Source organism: Schistocerca piceifrons, chromosome 1 (genome assembly GCF_021461385.2).
Source record: "Schistocerca piceifrons isolate TAMUIC-IGC-003096 chromosome 1, iqSchPice1.1, whole genome shotgun sequence".
Taxonomy (NCBI): domain Eukaryota; kingdom Metazoa; phylum Arthropoda; class Insecta; order Orthoptera; family Acrididae; genus Schistocerca; species Schistocerca piceifrons.
In genome coordinates, this window is record NC_060138.1 from 323471044 (window position 1) to 323490341 (window position 19298).

Genomic DNA, 19298 nt, shown 5'->3' on the forward strand with positions numbered 1-19298 from the left:
TGATTATTAAATGGACACCCTAGCTGCAAACAGGCGTTGATGTACTTCATTGGGGAATGTTGAAAATGTGTGCCCCGACCGGCACTCGAACCCGGGATCTCCTTCTTGCATGGCAGACGCTCTATCCATCTTTTTTTTTCCACTAAGTGTGCATAAATCTTAACACAAAACTCCCATTCTCCGATGTAAGAAAGACAAAGAAACCTCTTCTCTGAGGAGAAACTGAACACTGATAAAACTTAACAATTCTTCTTGAATCACACAAATACTTTGGAAGTCGAACACGAGTAATTCTGAACAAAATGTTTTGAAAAAAAAAAATCTTCGTGTAACATAGAAGTTCCGGAAGCAAGGTAATAGTAAATAAGAATAAGAAACAAAGTGACTTTTAATTTTCTTCTGTTCGTTCTCGTTCAAGGTGTTGTAGTGGTTCCACATATTTAACCAACACCCATTCTTTCAAAAATGATCTTCAGCATGTTGCCGTAGTGCGTCTTGTGGTTGCGATACGTGCTGATTTTTGCATATTCACACTTCATGTAAACGCGGAATTCTATCTCATTGTCCGACCCACGTTTGTCGATGACATAACTAACATATTTTCCCAGTAACCACCTAACGGCGTTGGTTTTTAATTTCGAAAAGTATGTCATGTCTGGTCCCAGGAGGAGCGATGGCGTTATATATTCCGTCGAGGATCTGGTGAGAAAGGCGATTTGTTGCCTGAACCGATTCCAGTTGTGCACATTGCCACCACAGGTGAATCTGCCAGATTGCATTTTCCACAAAGGGGTGTCTGGTTTAAACCGATCCCATATAGTCTCTCGTTGGTGCTGATGATATTGTTAACTTGGCTCTGAGCACTATGGGACTTAACTGCTGTGGTCATCAGTCCCCTAGAACGTAGAACTACTTAAACCTAAGCACATCACACACATCCATGCCCTAGGCAGGATGCGAACCTGCGTCGAAATCAGGCCACTTTGGATAATGGAGATGAAATCATCTTCCAAAACCTTCACGCACCGTTCGGTAGTCACTGCGCCATCAAGGAATATCGCACCGATTATCCCGTGACTGGACATTGCACACCACATAGTCACCCGTTGAGGGTGAAGAGACTTCACGATCGAGATTCTCAGTCCTCCAAATGCTTATTGACGAACCCATCCAAAAAAGTGGGCTTCGTCGCTAAACCAAACCACAAAGGGCATACTAATTGCCATCATGCTCCTCTGCCACTGTGCAGGTTGAACGCCCTAACGCAAACCATTCAGAAATTATGACCTTTTTATTACATATAGTCTAATAATTGTCACCCTGTAAATTCTGCTAGAAACCGGAAGTTGTGAACCATATAGAAACTGAGTGAGGATATATAACGAGGGACGTAACTAATGGAAAATTCTTGCTCTGCATAGTTATCCTTCTGTTTGTTACATAAAAATAGACAGTATTTATAGCAAGATTGAGACTGTCAGTATTTAATTCAGATTTTGTACGAAAATTGTTGATTTCTAACGTGAAACGGAGGGATGGTGTAGAAAAAAGGTACAGACTTATCATACAGTGCTAGGAAAGCCATTTACCTCAACAAAAGCTAAAATAAAAAAAATTCTCGAAACAAAAGCATATCAAACTACGCTTCAGTACTTTGTCGAGCGTATATACTCTCGCCTTTGATCATGATGAAGAACGTTCTGTTTAGTACAAGGTAAGAACAGTAATAGCATAGATTTTTTTAATGTTTGCGTATGCAAACAGTACTTACATAAAACGCAATTGCTTTGTTTAGTACTTATAAAATGCAATTTATTTTTTTAGCGATATAAAATACACAAATGGCTAACACTGAACGATGTGTGATTCTAATTATGTGCAAAACAAACAAAAAGTAAACAAAAAAAATCAGAGAGAAGTCGTCGGCTCCCAGTTTCTACTCACACATTCATTTATGTTTCTTTCCCTACCAAAGCTATCGGTACTGCCAGTATTCCTAGCACTTACTACGTGATTTCTGCACCATAATAAACCACCGACCCGTAGTTTTGGTACAGAGCAACTCTAGCTGCAGTGGTAATGCAACATAAACAGTAATTTTATAAACAACACAATTTGCTGCTTCAAACACGTTCAATAGAAATATGTAACACGACGCGTTTCGGCAGCATATTGCCACATCGTATAATCATATGCATATCGCGCTAAAGGTATGATGTTTCTGTTGTGTGTACCAGTGATTTTAGGTGGCGTTCTGCCGAGAAATTTACCGTGGGCTCGATCCAACCTTTTTTTTTTTTTTTTTTTTTTTTTACAAGTTAAAAGAGAACCTTACGGACTGGCCCTCTTTGATTTTCTTCGTGTTTATAGTCATTGAAGAATTGCTCACACATCACGTTTCTAAAGCAGCACTTCACAATTTCACATTTATAAACACTTGAAAGTATTGCCTTTGAAAATTAGATTTCCGAGGGCTGTTGATTACAAGCACTTTCGAACCCATTGCGAGTCTCTTAATCGCAAATTCGTTGGTTCTAATCTCTCTAGTACAACGACTGGTTCGTTGTTTCGTGTGGTTGGGTATCAGCTGATGTGACTGGCTAACTATGGCGGCGTAAACTTAACAGCTTGTGAAGCAAAATGTTCAGTCCTTGTAGCGAAAAATCTCATAAGTACACTCAAGTTACCGGCAAGTCCGTCGGACTTATTGATGGATTCTTGGGATATCCCGACAGATATACACGTATATGTGATAGGTGGATGCCAGCAAATATCATTCGTGCCTTGCGAAACTGTAACATATTTTTTATAGTGAAAATCATTGGGGAAAGAACTACATGTCGCCAGCAAATCACGTGAAAAACAGACTTAAACAGGAAGACGGTCTGGTCTATTTTAGCAGACAAATCCGTAAATTCAATGTTACTGCCACATGCCTACATATAGGATGGTTATAATTAAATTGACGGTGTTGCGAATGGCGCAGTACAGTCTGTATACATCTCAGGACGCCGAAACGTCGTAGGTATGATCATTAATCATGGTTTGCGGAATACACTGAAAAAAATTATACTTCCACTATCTGCCACAAGGTGAGAATACGGAGCTGTAAGCAGTGAGAACGTGGCGTGGGTGCAGGTAAAGGGGAGAAATGATCAAACCTAAGGTAACGGTGGTTCTGGCACCTTTAGTAGGATATCTTCGAAAGTTGCAAACATGTGTTCAGAATAGTCTCCTGACTCAACAATATGCTGCATCCGTAACACGTCTTGGTTGTCAGTTTCTCACAGCTGTGTTCTGATGTCAGCTTCCCTGCATCAAATTATTATTCAGACATTTCCTGTTTAGATCACGGATTAGCGAACTTGTAGTTCCCACATGCCTCGCGGTTAAAGGCGCCATGCCGCGCGGTCTCCGCCGTCTTGTCACGGTCCGCGCAGCTTCCTCCGTCGGAGGTTCGAGTCCTCCCTCGGGCATGGGTATGTGTGTCGTCATTAGCGTAAGTTAGATTAAGTAGTGTCTAAGCTTAGGGACCAATGAGCTCAGCAGTTTGGTCCCATAGGATCTTACCATAAATTTCCAAAAAAATTAGAGGCGCCAAGTCAGCATTGCGCGGCCCCTCCCGCCGGAAGTTCGAGTCCTCCCTCGGGAACGGGCGTGTGTGTTGTTCTTAGCGTAAGTTAGTTTAAGTAGTGCGTAAGTCTAGGGTCCGATGACCCTCGGCAGTTTGGTCCCTTAGGAATACACACACACACACACACACACACACACACACAGTTCCCACTTATCAGTTTGTAGCAACCTGAAAATGTTGTTGGCCGCATGTGTTTCCAGACTAAAGCACTCCGTCTTCAGGCCACAAGTGGCCCATAGGGACCCTACTATTCGGTCGAGTAGCTCCTCAATTGGCATCACGAGGCTGAGTGCACCCCGAAAAATGGCAAACGGTCACCCATCCAAGTGCCGGCCACGCCCGACAGCGCTTCACTTCCGTGATCTCACGGGAACCGGTGTATCCACTGCGGCAAGGCCGTTGCCAATATTGTAAAGCTGCAGCAATAAAATATAACCCAAAATCCAACGATTCACTTTGTTTTGATAGCAATGGGACATGTACAGTAATTAAGTGAAAGAAACTTTTTGAAATTTTTTCAAAGCAGGATTTTATTTGATGAACAAAAAAATTAGGAAATATCAGTGTTTTTGGAGTTTAAGGAAACAAAACGAACACAAAATTAAGAACTGTAGAGGAATTTTGTTGATATTTTACGGCAGACGACTTTGCGATCGCGTAATACTGGCAACATTTATCTAATCTGGCATTCCCTGAGGAAAGTGTACCCCTCAAAAGACTTACGTATATTGAATTAGAATGATAATAAAAGGAAATCGAAACATTCAGAAAATTATTTACAAAAAAGGAAAGAACGCAGTTCACGCTGCCATTTCATGTTTTTTCGAGTGATGTACTATCAATACACGAAGTACAAAAATGATTATATCGATTCCTATCTGGAAATATCACTGTCTGCGTATTGCAAAGCCGAGATATCTGTAAGAAAGTAAACATCAAGTTTTGAACCCTTTAGATAAGGTACGATATAAAACGAAATATGACTCTGCAGGCCGCAAAAAATGGATGGTCCCACGGATTGTCGTGCGCTGGTTCGGACGATGTTCGTGCCGTGTATTAAGAAGGTAAGCAGACGATACGCACTTGACATCATTTGAGGTACTTCTGTGCATGAGCTGGAATACGGGAGATGCATAGTGCTGACGGCCCCAGCCACAATTAACATACGACGCTCGCAGCAGATAAAGTCGGCACGTGCGCTTTTGCAGACGTTTCACTCTCGGCCCTGCGAGGCGGAACGACCTCGACAGGCAAAGAGCTGCCTTACGAATCCTGAATTAAGCCCCCCCCTCCCCCCCCCCCCCTCCACGGATACGTCCCACCAGCCGGCACAGTTGCTGCACCGACACCACATCACTATGTGCCGCAGTACCTTACCTAGTGTGTTGCCAGCTCCCTCAACCTGTGCCTGTTTATCAGTCTACATGGCCCTGGATGCACACCACAGCTTAACAATTCACTGCTCCTGCGTGGAATTTACATATTGTGCACCTTTAATGACCAGAGGATCTCCGGCCTTCAATGTCAAGCTCTGTTTTCTAAGGTGCCGCACATTTCTGTGGTAAAAAAAATAATACTAACATTATGTTACGGAACTAACAAGGGAACCTCCCCATCGCACCCTCTCAGATTTTGTTATAAGTTGGCACAGTGGATAGGCCTTGAAAAACTGGACATAGATCAATCGAGAAAACAGGAAGAAGTTGTGTGGAACTACGAAAAAAATAAGCAAAATATACGAACTGAGTAGTCCATGCGTAACATAAGCAACATTAAGGATATTGTGAGTTCAGGAGCGCCGTGGTCCCGTGATTAGCGTGAGCAGCTGCGGAATGAGAGGTCCCTGGTTCAAGTCTTCCATCGAGTGAAAATTTTACTTTCTTTATTCTCGCAAAGTTATGATCCGTCCGTTCGTTCATTGACGTCTCTGTTCACTGTAATAAGTTTAGTGTCTGTGTTTTGCCACCGCACCGCAAAACCGTGCGATTAGTAGACGAAAGCACGTGCCTCTCCAATGGGCACCCAAAATATTTGCTCGCAAGGTCATAGGTCAAGCGATTCCTCCACAGGACAACACGTCTGATATATTCTATACGACACTGGTGACGGCATGTGCGTCACCTGACAGGCATATGTTGTCGACCCATCTAACTTGTACACTTGGCGAATGGGTAAAAAGATTCTTCTACCTTGCCGATTTAGGTTTTCTTGTGGATGTGATAATCACTCCCAAAAATGTGATGAAAACATAAGAGTTTGTCACATGAACTGCAACAAATGAATGCAACAGTTTCACAGTCGTACAGTTTTCCCTGTGCTCTGTCAAAACATATGTTTTTAACGTTTTCAAATTTTTGCGTGTGTAGACCGTCAAATCCTGCATGTGTCCAAGCAAATATGAACATGTCCTGGAATTTTGGAGAGCGAAGTTGATTATGTTTGAGTGCCTTAACTTTGATAATAGTCTGAAAATAAAAAAAAATTTCACTCGAGGGAGGCTTGAACCAAATACCTTTCGTTTCACAGCTGCTCACGCTAACCACGGGACCACGGCGCTTCAGCGTTACCAGTGCCCTTGATGCTGCCTATGTCGCACATGAACTACTCAGTTTGTATATTTTGCTTATTTTTTTCATAGTTCCACACAACTTCTTCCTGTTTTCTCGATTGATTTGTGTTCAGTTTTTCAAGGCCTATCCACTGTGCCAACTTGTAATTAAATCTGAGGGGCGTGCAATGGGGAGGTTCCCTTGTAAGGAAGGTAAGTTGCGCTTCTGTTACTTTGCTCAAATTTTTATTCTCAACTACTCTTCTGTTCCCTCACTGATCTACCATCTGTTTATGAAAGTTCAATGGTTTTCAATGACGTTTACCGCATTTGGGCATTGAAGTCTGTAAATAGTTGCAGGTGAAAATTTGTACCGGACCAGGACTCGAACTCGAATGTCCGCCTAACGTGAGAGTGATCTTAAACGCGTCCGCCATCCATGAACCCATCCCTTCCCATCCCGATTCCCACTTGTTATTCACGTCTGATGGAGCGGCACTTAACCCATGAACCCTATACTCGCAGTCCCTGCTTTCCGTAAGAGATCAGGCAAGGTGTACACTATGTGATCAAAAGTATCCGGAGACCCCCAAAAACATACGTTTTTCATATTAGGTGCACTGTGCCACCTACTGCCAGGTACTCCATATCAGTGACCTCAGTAATCATTAGACATCGCGAGAGAGCAGAATGGGGCGCACCGCGGAACTCACGGACTTCCAACGTAATCTGGTGATTGCGTGTGTCTTGTGTCATACGTCTGTACGCAAGATTTCCACATTCCTAAACATCCCTAGGTCCACAGGAATTCGAAACTGTATCAGGATCCACTGCAAGTACTATGACAGTTAGGCGGGAGGTGAGATAACTTGGATTTCATGGTCGAGCGGCTGCTCATAGCCATACATCACGCCGGTAAGCGCCAAACGACGCCTCGCTTGATGTAAGGAGCGTAAACATTGGACGATTGAACAGTGGAAGAATGTTGTGTAGAGTGACGAATCACGGTACACGAAGTGGCGATCCGATGGCAGGGTGTAGGTATAGCGAATGCCCAGTGAACGTCATCTGCCAGCGTGTGTAGTGCCAATAGTAAAATTCGGAGGTGGTGGTGTTATAGTGTGGTCGTGTTTTTCATGGAGTGAGGGTTGCACCTCTTGTTGTTTTGCGTGGCACTATTACAGCACAGGTCTACATTGATGTTTTACGCTTGCTTCCCACTCTTGAAGAGCAATTCGGGTATGGCGACTGCATCTTTCAACACTATCGAGCACCTGTTCATAATGCACGGCCTGTGGCGGATTGGTTACACGACAATAACATTCCTGTAATGGACTGGCCTGGACAGAGTCCTGACCTGAATCCTATAGAGAACACTTTTGGGATGTTTTGGAACGCCGACTTCGTGCCGGGCCTCACGGACCAACATCGATACTTCCCCAGCATTACCGATGGAAGGCGCCACGAACTTGTAAGTAATTATCAGCCAGGTGTTCGGGTACTTTTGATGACGTAGTGTATATCCGCACTGAAAGAAAGGATCATTGTTCGTCGTCATCTGATTGTGTGTGTGTGTTCTTTCTGATATATCCGAAGTTCATTTCGAAACACCGTGACCACGGAAGAAATCCGGCCGGCGAAAGTGTATTAGGAAATGCAGAATTAGTAAATTCCGGTAGTGTGAGGAAAGGCGGCCCCAAACTAGGGGCGCTGAGACGGATGCGAGTGTTACGCTGCGAGCGGCGCGCTGGCGGTGGCGTGCGGGCGGTGTGCGTTTAACAGGCCTCTGCGGCGACGACGACGCGATTGTCGACGCACCGTGTGCCGCCGACACCTCGCCAGCGCCGCCCCATTGTGGCTTTCTCACGCGCGGTCCGGCCCTGACAGCTGAATGTCTTTGTGCAGGCCCACAAAGAGTCCAACCCCTATTCCCCTGCGCACACACACACACACACACACACACACACACACAAAGAGAGAACGGAGGGGACGAAAAAACGGCGCACGAAAAGTAGAAATGAATTTCCTCGCGGCGCGGCGCTGCTTTACATGGCCCTTCCCGGCCCCTAGCGGTGGCCGCGCTCCACCATTCGGTCATCGCAGTAGACGCGGGATGTGCGCGCTCTGATTTCGGCCAATAAGGCACATGCCGCGAGGCGCTCACGCTGTGCGCAGTCGAGTTTAATTTGGGCCGGCGCTGCGGAGAAAAGAAGGCTGGTGCTCGTGTTACTGGAAATTGGCTCCGTTCCAGGAGGCCTCCTCTCCAGTTGCAGTTCCCAGTGCTGGATCGCACAAAGCTGTCGCGGAATGACGGCAATGTCTTCCGACACCGCCTTCCTGGGCTTTCATCGCCCCGGCACACAGCTGCGGTGTCGAAGCGGATGGCCTCGTCTCGCGTTCGCGTCTTCTTTATACGTCAAAGGAGGAGGAGCAGGAGATTGAAATCTGGAACGTCGCGAAACTAGTTGTGACAGCAGCAATAAAAATATTGTGGAGCGGGCTCAACGCTCCTCATCGTTTTGTGGGGACTCCGAATCGTATTCGGAGCGATAATCGGTCATGTCACACATTCCCTTTAGGGTCTCTCTTCTCCGAGTTCTGCACGCACTGCAAGTACTCAAAACACTTCGCAGGACCCTTTTGATGAGCCCGCCCGGTTGGCCGTGCGGTCTAACGCATGGTCTTCCGGGCGGGAAGGAGCGCCTGGTCCCCGTCACGAATCCGCCCGGCAGATTTGTGTCGAGGTCCGGTGAACCGGCCAGTCTGTGGATGGTTTTTAGGCGGTTTCTATCTGTCTCGGCGAATGCGGGCTGGTTCCCCTTATCCGCCTCAGTTACACTATGTCGGCGATTGCTGCGCAAACAAGTTCTCCACGTACGCGTACACCACCATTACTCTACCTCCAACATCCGAACGGCACAATAACCCTGGGTTCGGTGTGGGGCGGCGGAGGGGCGAAGTGGACTGCGGTAGTTGTGGGGTTGTGGACCGCTGCGGCTGCGGCGGGGACCAAGCCTCTCCGTCGTTTCTAGGTCCCCGGTTAACATACAATACAATACAATACCCTTTTGATTCTGAGCTCGTTTTCTACATTGAGATGGTTGACACTTTCCACGTCAGAGGCGCATGATTCGTATTACCGTCTGACGGGTGAGAGAGGGGTCCCTAGAGCCACATTCCCGCAGGAAATGCGACTACTATACTCACACTACGACATAAAGCAATGTCTTAGAGACCAGACCATGAGGACCGATCTCAAGAACTATAAAAACAGAATATCTATATCGTTACCTAAAGAACACTTGCTGCGGCGAGAGTACAGGCAGCAACGAGCATAGGTGACGAATGACTGCACGGACAATACTAGCGAGACTGAAAGTAGTTCTAGCAGAACGGAAGGCAGCGGCAGTGACGTAGACGGACTGAGATAGGATAAGGAGTAAATACAAAGTACTAACATAGGCTGGCTGATACAGGCGATACACTAGAATTCATGACTACAAGTGGCAGTCAAACTAAAACGAGACAGGTGGAAAAAGTAACTAAACTGTTCATTATTTCAAAAATAATCGCCGTAACTGTTTATACGTTTACCCCACTGTGAGAAAATCTTTGTGATTGTCTACGGAACCACGATTGTAACCAGGCGTGCACCTCTTCGTCTGAATCAAGTCTGTTTTAATGAGAGTCTTTCTTTGCACTCCGTCTTCATGCCACAAGTGGCCCATCGGGACCATCCGACCGCCGTGTCATTCTCAGCCAAGGACATGGATACGAGGGGCGTGTGGTCAGCACACCGCGCTCCCAGCCATTACGATGGTTTTCTTTGACCGGAGCCGCTGCTATTCGGTCGAGTAGCTCCTCAATTGGCATCACGAGGCTGAGTGCACCCAGAAAAATGGCAACAGCGCATGGCGGCCCAGATGGTCACCCATCCAAATGCCGGCCACGCCCGACAGCGCTTAACTTTGGTGATCTAACGGGAACCGGTGTATCCATTGCGGCAAGGCCGTTGCCTGAGAGTCTTTCTTTAGGGATTCAAAAATTTGAAAATCGCACGTGGACCTATCGGGACTGTATGGAGGATGTGTGAGAGCTTCTCGCATGTTGCCAAGGTTGTTTCGAGTACGCTGAAGAAGTTTCGCTGGAAATCCCTTGTACATCCTCCACACGGTCCCGATGTTTCCCCCTTATATTTCCATATTATTGTAACGCTGAAGAAAGACATTCGTGGTAGTCGATTTCTTTGGACGAAGACTTTTGGGTACATTCCTGATTCGGTAGGTAGCCGAAAAGATTTTTCCATGAAGCCACTGATGATTTTGTTTCACAGTAGGATAAATGCATTAACAGTCATGGCGGTTACTTCTGTAATAATAAACAGTGCACGTTCTTTTTTTACATTTGTCTCGTTTTCATTTGTCTGTCCCTTATAATAATCCAGGTGAATCCTGTATGCTAGGCATGGAGCAATACTGATCACTTAATTATACAGAACATAAATACACAAAGACATATGGTAAAAATCTGAAGAACTAAAAATATTAGAATTATGAACAGGATAATAACCAAACGTTACTGGTGCCTCAAACCGCAGAGTCGCGAAAAGCGTGTACTATACTTTAGACAATAATATTAGATTTGTAAGACAAATGTAGAAATGGAGGACAGTAACGCTGCAGTAGATGAAAAATAGAACCTAACCTAGATGCAGAATGACGCCATCTGAGGACGAGAATCTCAAAAGCATTGCTGAGATCATCGCCCTCCGGTGGCGAGTAGCGAAGATGGGGCGGTGGCTGGCCAAGAGAATGAGGCTCAGTATTTTTCCGAGTTACTCCCTCCTGGACGGCTCCTCTTTTCTGTCGCACTACTTTCCTATTTTACTTATACATAAATAGTTAATTTTAAACACTTTTGTTTCCTAGTTAGGTTTAAGTTTCCAAGTATATAAAGCTGCAAAAGCTTAGTTAAAACACTAAGAAAACAAATAAGCTTTATTTTAAGTACATGTAGAATTTACTATTGTGAAAACACCATCAACCTTAGTTGTCGGGTGGCAGGTCAAAGGAAATCGCAGCAAATTAAGTATAGAATTCCCATCTGACAATTAGGATTTTTCTTTTCGGTAGTTTTCCCAGATCACAGCGTGTGTTGAGATGGTCCCTACGACAGTCATGGGCGATTCCAACCTCCACCATTCCTTTTCCTGTGATGGTGTTGCACTATAATACCATCGGCACCAACACACAAAGAGTAACTCTTCTTTAATGAGTGACGGTTAGAAGCTTAAAATTTTCTCACTCATGTCGAGGTTATATGGCGAAACACAGTATTGAAATTACAATGAGATGAATACCCCTAGCTGCATACAGGCGTTGATGTAAGTCAACGGGGACAGTTGAAAATGTGTGCCCCGACCGGGACTCGAACCCGGGATCTCCTGCTTACAAGGCAGATGCTTCCCTATCTGAACCACCGAGGACACAGAGGATAGTGCGATGCAGGGACTTATCTCTGACACGCCTCCCGTGAGACCCACATTCCCAACTCATTGTCCCGCACTGTATTGATAGTGACTCTGCCCATTATACTCATTACTTGCGGCTTTTTGCCGGTTCCCGTAAGAGTTCGGGCACTGTTTGTGCATCCGCACAGAAGAAGATGGTCAAATGGCCGGTGAGCCTTATATATATCTAGGGGTATTCATTTCATTGTAATTTCATTCTAACGAGCTGCATGGTCACCGATGGTATACCATTTTCATATAAACACAGTATTAATCGCAAAAAGGAGAGTGGAAGGTGAAGAAGGGGTCCTTGTTACCAGCGTAAGGGTAATGGATTGTGGTCGAACGGGAGGTTAAGCCTTGCTTCTTTAGAAGGAAGGGAGATTAGGGTTAAGCGTCCCGACGACGAAGGGCTCATTAGAGACGGATCGCACCTCGGGGCTGGAGAAGGAAAACGGCCGCATCGTTTTCTAAGGAGCCAACCTGGCATTTGCCTTAAGTGACCTGGGGAAACCACAGATAACCTAAATTTGGATTACCGGGACGTAAAACATTGTGCACGAGGCGTGAAAGACCTGTTTTCTTTCTTTTTCTTATTTTTCGAGTTCAATTCTAGTCACCCTCATACCATAATTCCATGCGTTCTGGCTCTGGTGGGCGTAGGTTGCAGTAGCTAGGCGGAGATGAGTAGACTTGAAGACCGTATCAATAAAAACATTGAATTGTCGAATTCCTCGTTTGTTCGTTTCGAATAAGATTCATTTTTAGTCATAAGAGACGGTCCAGCTAATTAACTTTTGCCAATAGTCATTTATAAGAACAAAAAACAAGAAAGCCATCGATCTCGACATAATTTACTATTGCAATTACATCGAGTACTATTTATTTATTCGTTACTTTTACATGTTCTACATTTTCATATTCAAGCGCGTCTATGGATCATGCATGTCGGGTTGCCTACCTGCTTGTTGGTTAGGCGCTATTCTTCCAGCACGTACAGTAGTTCTCAGTTGACGAATTACAGTGTAATACCAACTGAGCTAAAGATTATTCGTAAATGTAAGTCGTTATATGTCGCCACGAAATGGTACAGTTGTATCCTTATTTAGTGACAACTTGCAACATTCAGAGCGAAATGATACAGGAGTTACAGGCACTGGACACCTCTTATGGGTGGAGCGGTTTTTAAATGCTAACATGGCAACCAGATTTAAGTTTTCCCTGATGTCCTTAAATTATTTCGGACGATTGCCGGGAGAGTTTCATAGATAAGAACTGGGCCTACTTCTGTGTTCATTTCTCATCCAACTGCGCTTGTGATCCGTTTCCAGCGATATCGTCGTACACGAGGGACGTTAAACCCAAATCTGTTTTGTTTTCATATTACCTGTAAGGTATTCTGGATAGTGGGGGTTAGAACATTGCTGAATCAAGTTGTGGTGATTCCTGGACTTGTAAAAAGGGAAGAGGATATTCCTATGACGACACATTTCTGTGACTGAATAGGCTAAGTCCATAGATTGTTCCTCACGTCTAACAAGCGTCTGCACTCAGTGATTAACTGACTGCTGGAAGAGAGCCTTGCTTACCTCATGCCTCCTGGAGATGTCTCGTTGTCCGCACTGGAATTTTGTTCCGTAGTTCGCGGCTTTGACAGTTATTTTCAACAGTGGAAGCAAATGTGCTCATTGAGATCGTTATTATTCTCAGTGCAATTACATTCAGTGTTTTTGGTTTAGGAAAAGAAGATGACACCTTATTATCCGTCGGATTATGCTAAATTAGGAAACACTTAGTTTTGGCGATATGGTGAAATTAATGCCTCGTGAGAGACGGTAAAAATCCATAAATAGAGGTTACTATGTCTGACTCTGATATCGAGCACCTCAACCATTGTACCTAGTATCACTGTATCTCTGCCTTTTCTTTTCACTTTCAACTACACAACTATAGCTTGTTCGTTCAGTAACGATTTAATACCAATAAACAGTCGTCAATGCTTTTTAAGGGGATATCTAATTAAATAAACTAAATAAACTGGAAAGGACGGTGGTAATGTGCACCACATCACATTTGCTGAACATTCATTCATTGCTAAGCATTCCCCTAAAGATCATGGTGGAACAGTGATTTTGTGTCAGGAGCTTAAAGGACGGAAATAAGACTTTCGTGAAGAACTACAAATGTTTAAACATACACTCGGTAGGGATGGTAACATGTTAAATGATCACCAGCAATCTGCGAGTCGACGGTTTCTTGAAGATTCAGACCGGTTAGTGCAGATGGAATTCGTTATTGGCCTCCACTTGTCATTCACTCTCTTCAAATTGGTTTTTTATGAAATAATTCACTGTTATAATCCATTTTTAAAGTTTCTCCTTTTCCTCCCTACCTCCCATCTTACCCCATTGTTCTGTCTAAGAAATTTTCTCACTTCCTTTTCGATATACGAGTGGCGATTCGTAGTTTACACTTTAGGTGCTTGCTTTGTGCATATATTTTCGCGCGGGTTGGGCATCTACCGATGTTTGCTATTCCGTGCACTGCGACAACTCTGTCGCCGCATGGCACCGGCTATATCAGCTTACAGGTCGTGCCACTACTTTTAACTCCATGTACCTTTTAATGTGAAGATTTCTGCGCTTAACCCCGTTCCAGGGGGAATGTTTTTAACAGATTTTATTTGGTTCTAATGATGGTCACACATATAATTTTAAAGCGGCCTCACAAGTAACTGCATGCTTGACAAGCAAGCTTGTGCAAGCGCTCTTGATAATGTGTAGGATAAATTTGCGCAAACATTGGGCCTGTACAAGGATCTTGATTCTTGATCGAATTTCCATTATGCATGCTTGTGCAAGAGTTCAAACGTGTGTATGTTTTAGTGTATGTACCAAAAATACAGAGGCTTCTGCAAGCACTTGTCAGTGATTGGGTTTGATTTAATTTATATTTGGTCGTGTTAAATTACATTCTGTACAGTGGTTGTATTATACTGTAAGTCAAGTCAAAGAATGCAGTATTATGTGGAGAAAGAGAGAAGAAAAACAGTACTGTGAGACAGTTTCCATAGCATGTCTGCCAAGAATAGCTAATACGGGAGTAATGTTATCGTTGCTTTAACCACTCTTAATTCCATATGCCGCCCTTTTCTTTTTTTTTTTTTAAAACAAGCAGAAAGGTTGCCAAAGCCATGTGAGATCGACATATCCTGATAAACAAAATGGCTCTGTGCAATATGGGACTTAACATCTGAGGTCATCAGTCCCCTAGAACTTAGAACTACTTAAACCTAACTAACCTAAGGACATCACACACATCCATGCCCGAGGCAGGATTGGAACCTGCGACTGTAGTAGCAGAGCGGTTCCGGACTGTAGCGCCCAGAACCGCTCGGCCACCTCGGCCGGCTCCTTATAAACAGATACTTGTACAAGCATGCTTGAATCGTGTGTAGGCGCCAGAAGTTTGTACATGCTTGCGCAAGGGTGCTTGTCAAGCATGCAGTTACGTGTGTGGCAGCCTTTCTTGACATAGGCGTCTGTGCTCTGAAATTTGTCGTCGGCGAAATGCGATTTTACGTGTAAGTAATTTTGGTTTATTACTTTTTATCCAGTGATTTTGTACATCCTTTAAACCTCGGTAATTCTTTTTAACTATGATGTAAATAATATCCCCAATAGTTCCATGTATTTCTGAAAAAGACAATTTTAAAATTGTTGGAATAATGGTCAGGCGTTGTTAATAAACCTTTACATCTGAAGCTCGTTTGCTCATTTTTCTCGAATCACTCATTTACCTTCGCCGTTGCCGAATAGCATCTTTGTTGAAAGATTTTGAAACTCTGCTGATAACTCCGCAGAAATCGCATCGTTTCTTATGTTTACCTATTCGTTCCACTAATTGCTGTGTAAATTACAGAAAAAACACCTTATTGAAACAATCTGTGTAAGGTTAAGAAAGTGTGCTAGGGGTGTTCGGGAGAGGCAGTGTGTATTCGTTGGGTTGGCAGGCATGCGCTCGTGAAAGCGGATCCGCGGCCGTTGTGGGGTCCGGGAGCAGCGGCAGCAGTAGCGCCAGGGACCGCCTGCCCCCCCGTCCGCTGCCGACGCTGCTGGCTTCTCACACCTCTGGCCCAGGCAGCCATGCACAATGGGCCGCGCGACTAATTGATCAACTGGCGCACACTGCCTACTGCTGCACTGGGGCTGCGCGCGTGGCCGCCGTGTTGATACATGCCGAGGGGCAGAGTGGCGTGCGACAAGCAAGCCTCAGGGTCTCGCCCCAAGGCAGCGCTCTCCCGATTGTTCTACCCTCGTGATACTCTGTCGGGACAGGCTCCAACTTTCAGCTCCAGTTGTCGTTAAAGGGTGGATTCGCTCCCGACGACACGGAAGGTCAATAAATCCCACAGTGGATCTGAAAAAAAAAAATGGCTCTGAGCGCTGTGCGACTTAACTTCTGAGGTCATCAGTCGCCTAGAACTTAGAACTAATTAAACCTAACTAACCTAAGGACATCACACACATCCATACCCGAGGCAGCATTCGAACCTGCGACCGTAGCGGTCACGCGGTTCCAGATTGAAGCGCCTTTAACCGCACGGCCACACCGGCCGGCAGTGGGTCTGAAACGGGACGTCAGTGTCAAGGATTTGTAGGAAGAAAGTTCTGCAGTTAACGTTAGGGGGGTGGGGAGGGGGGGGCGGGGTGACATGTCGTCGTTGGCTGACACCGGTGTTTTTGTTGTTGTGGTCTTCAGTCCTGACACTGGTTTGATGCAGCTCTCCACGCTACTCTATCCTGTGCAAGCTTCTTCATCTCCCAGTACTTACTGCTACCCACGTCCTTCTGAATCTGCTTAGTGTAATCATCTCTTGGTCTCCGTCAACGATTTTTACCCTCAACGCTGCCCTCCAATGCTAAATTTGTGATCCCTTGATACCTCAGAACATGTCCTACCAACCGGTCCCTTTTTTTGTCAAGTTGTGCCACAAACTCCTCCCAATTCTGTTCAATATCTCCTCATTAGTTATGTGATCTACCCATCTAATCATCAGCATTCTTCTTAAGCACCAGGTTTGGAAGCTTCTATTCTCTTCTTGTCCAAACTACTTATCGTCCATGTTTCACTTCCAGTTAACGTTTTCTTGCAGCACTCGCTCATAATTGTTGGTACCGTATCCCCTCTATTATTCTTTGTTGTTTGACTTTCGTGCAACATTGTGAAGGTTTCCAGTGTCATAGGAGTTCCAGATACGCTGTATGTGACTTAAATCAATAGGTAATAAATTTCCTACGATATGAACAACCCAAAATACTAACCTGACACTGTTTTATATAGAGAATGATCCTTACTAACTTTCAAAAACCTCTGAAGTGACGTAGATGAATCTGAGACAATTAATTTAATATGACTCACATGGGTCCGCATATATCTGGAAGTACCCCAGAAGTGGATGGCAAGATTTGAACTTACGTTGTCACCAGGGAACAGCGCTACACATCGCTCCGCTAGGCTGCTCTGTTTTCTGAATGGCATGTTTTGAACACACGTTGTCACCAGATGACGTAACTCGGCGCAAGCACACCGTCTGGGTTTGCTGATCCTGCCCTCACAGGCAGGAGGCCGTGCTGCAGACCGTTCTGCTAGGCTATTCTGTTTTCCATATGGAGTGTCTCTTCAGACATGTCTGAATGAACAGACACCACACATATACAAGTAAGGCGAGGACGGCGAATGCTGTCTTAGTTCAAATGACTCTAAGCACTATGGGACTTTACATCTGAGGTCATTAGTCCCCTAGACTTAGAACTACTTAAACCTAACTAACCTACGGACATCACACAATCCATGCCCGAGGCATGATTCGAACCTGCGACTGTAGCAGTAGCGCGGCTCCGGACTGAAGCGCCTAGAACCGCTCGGTCACACCGGCCGGCCAATGATGTCTTGAGTGCGGATGCACACCTCGCTTGGTAATCGTCGCAATGCCGAGAGTGATGAGGATAATGGGCAAGGGGAACTATATTAGTACTGTGTGGATAAATTGAGATTTTGAGTCTGTCGGGAGGCGTGCTAGGGTAGTCCGTACAGTTGCAATGATCTCTTTGTCCGGTTGGCTTAGTGGTAAGCCCAGTAAGCAGGAGAACCGGGTTCAAATCCTGGTCGGCCACAAATTTTCGACTTTCCCCTTTGATTTCAATCAATGTCCACCTGCAGGCAATGTCTGTAATTCCTTTGTGTCTTTACTCTGTTTTCGTTCTAGCACTATCCGATGTCTCAGGGGTAGTGGGAACAAATAGCAACAAAGTAGAAATCGTTTGATGCGTTAGATCTGACATGATGATTAACATTGATTTCAAAACACAGCACGTGTGACCACTGTGTTACCTTCCCCCAGCGCATTTTGGCCTTCACTGTTTACTTGCGTTCGACGACCCACTGAAGGAAACGGTGTTTGAGAAGGTAAAAAAACACTGTGGCAAACGTTCCGCGTAAATTCGCCTTGCTGCCACCGCATTGGAATTAGCAATATCGTAACAGGGACGTATGTCTGCAAGCTCGGTAAATGTAAACTGCTTCGTCATAGTGTTGATTTACCACTACCGTGAGCAGCATCGTACGACATCGAAAAACTGCAAGAACGAAATGAGAGGAGCCTAACGGAGCGATGTGCTGCACTGCCCTCTATCGGCTAGGGTGGGCCCGAGAAGTCTAACCGCTACACTTCCGCCGAGATACATTGTCTGGTGATGTCACCTGGTCAACATCTAGCATCAACTTTTTGTGGTATTTCCAGACATTTGCTGCCCAATGTGTCCGACATTAAATTACTTGTTCAGCATTATCGGCTTCGCTTCAGAGATTTTTAAACGTTAATAAAAATCACATTGTATACCGATAAGCCACAATACAATAGCGATCGGCCATACTACGACAGCGGCCATATAGTTCCATTTCATTGACGCACGCCATGGGCGTTTACGCCTCACAGTTTGACGCTGAAGTTGCTAATCTGTTAGTGTGATGATAGAACCCGTACTGACAGAAATTTCCGTCCCTCAGCTGTGAAGGAATGACTGTGCCCAGCGATTTGTATATTCTACAGGTCCTGCCCAGTGCACCCCAGAAAAGGCGACCAACAGACGAGGACGAAGTTTTCTCATGACCGTCAAGCCTTATAAGTTGTATTGGGCTCCATATTGGTCGAATGAAATCTCTGGTTAAAGAATAATTAATTCTGAAGTTTATCAGGTGCTACATAATCCGCCTTTGTTGCGTTAAATGAATACATTAATACATATTTTAAAGTTCCAAAGTTCATTCATGGTTTCCATGTGTTATTCGTCACCTGCGTACCAGCTGTTCAGAAATCACTAACAGCGCTATCAGCTTTGTTTTTAATTTTTTTTTTTTTAGTTTAACAGGTAGCTAGAAAAGGAGTTTTTGTTCGGGTTTATATCACAATGTAAACGCGATGTTGAGATTAAATCAGGTTATGTTTTATTATTTTTTCATATTATGAGCATTAACCACACGCAAGTACTCAGTTTCAAAATATTTCGTTGAGGACAGAATGTAATATTAACCCGTAACGGAGATGG

At 44.8% G+C, this 19298-nt stretch overlaps 1 protein-coding gene and 1 pseudogene across 1 annotated transcript in view; one reads left to right on the forward strand and one right to left on the reverse strand.

Annotated features, from left to right (window-relative positions):
• Positions 1-19298, forward strand: part of LOC124786947 (tyrosine-protein kinase Dnt-like) — a 567480-nt gene that overhangs the window by 299171 nt on the left and 249011 nt on the right. The gene's annotated exons all lie outside the window — the stretch shown is intronic.
• On the reverse strand, positions 10082-10199 carry LOC124719526 (annotated as a pseudogene).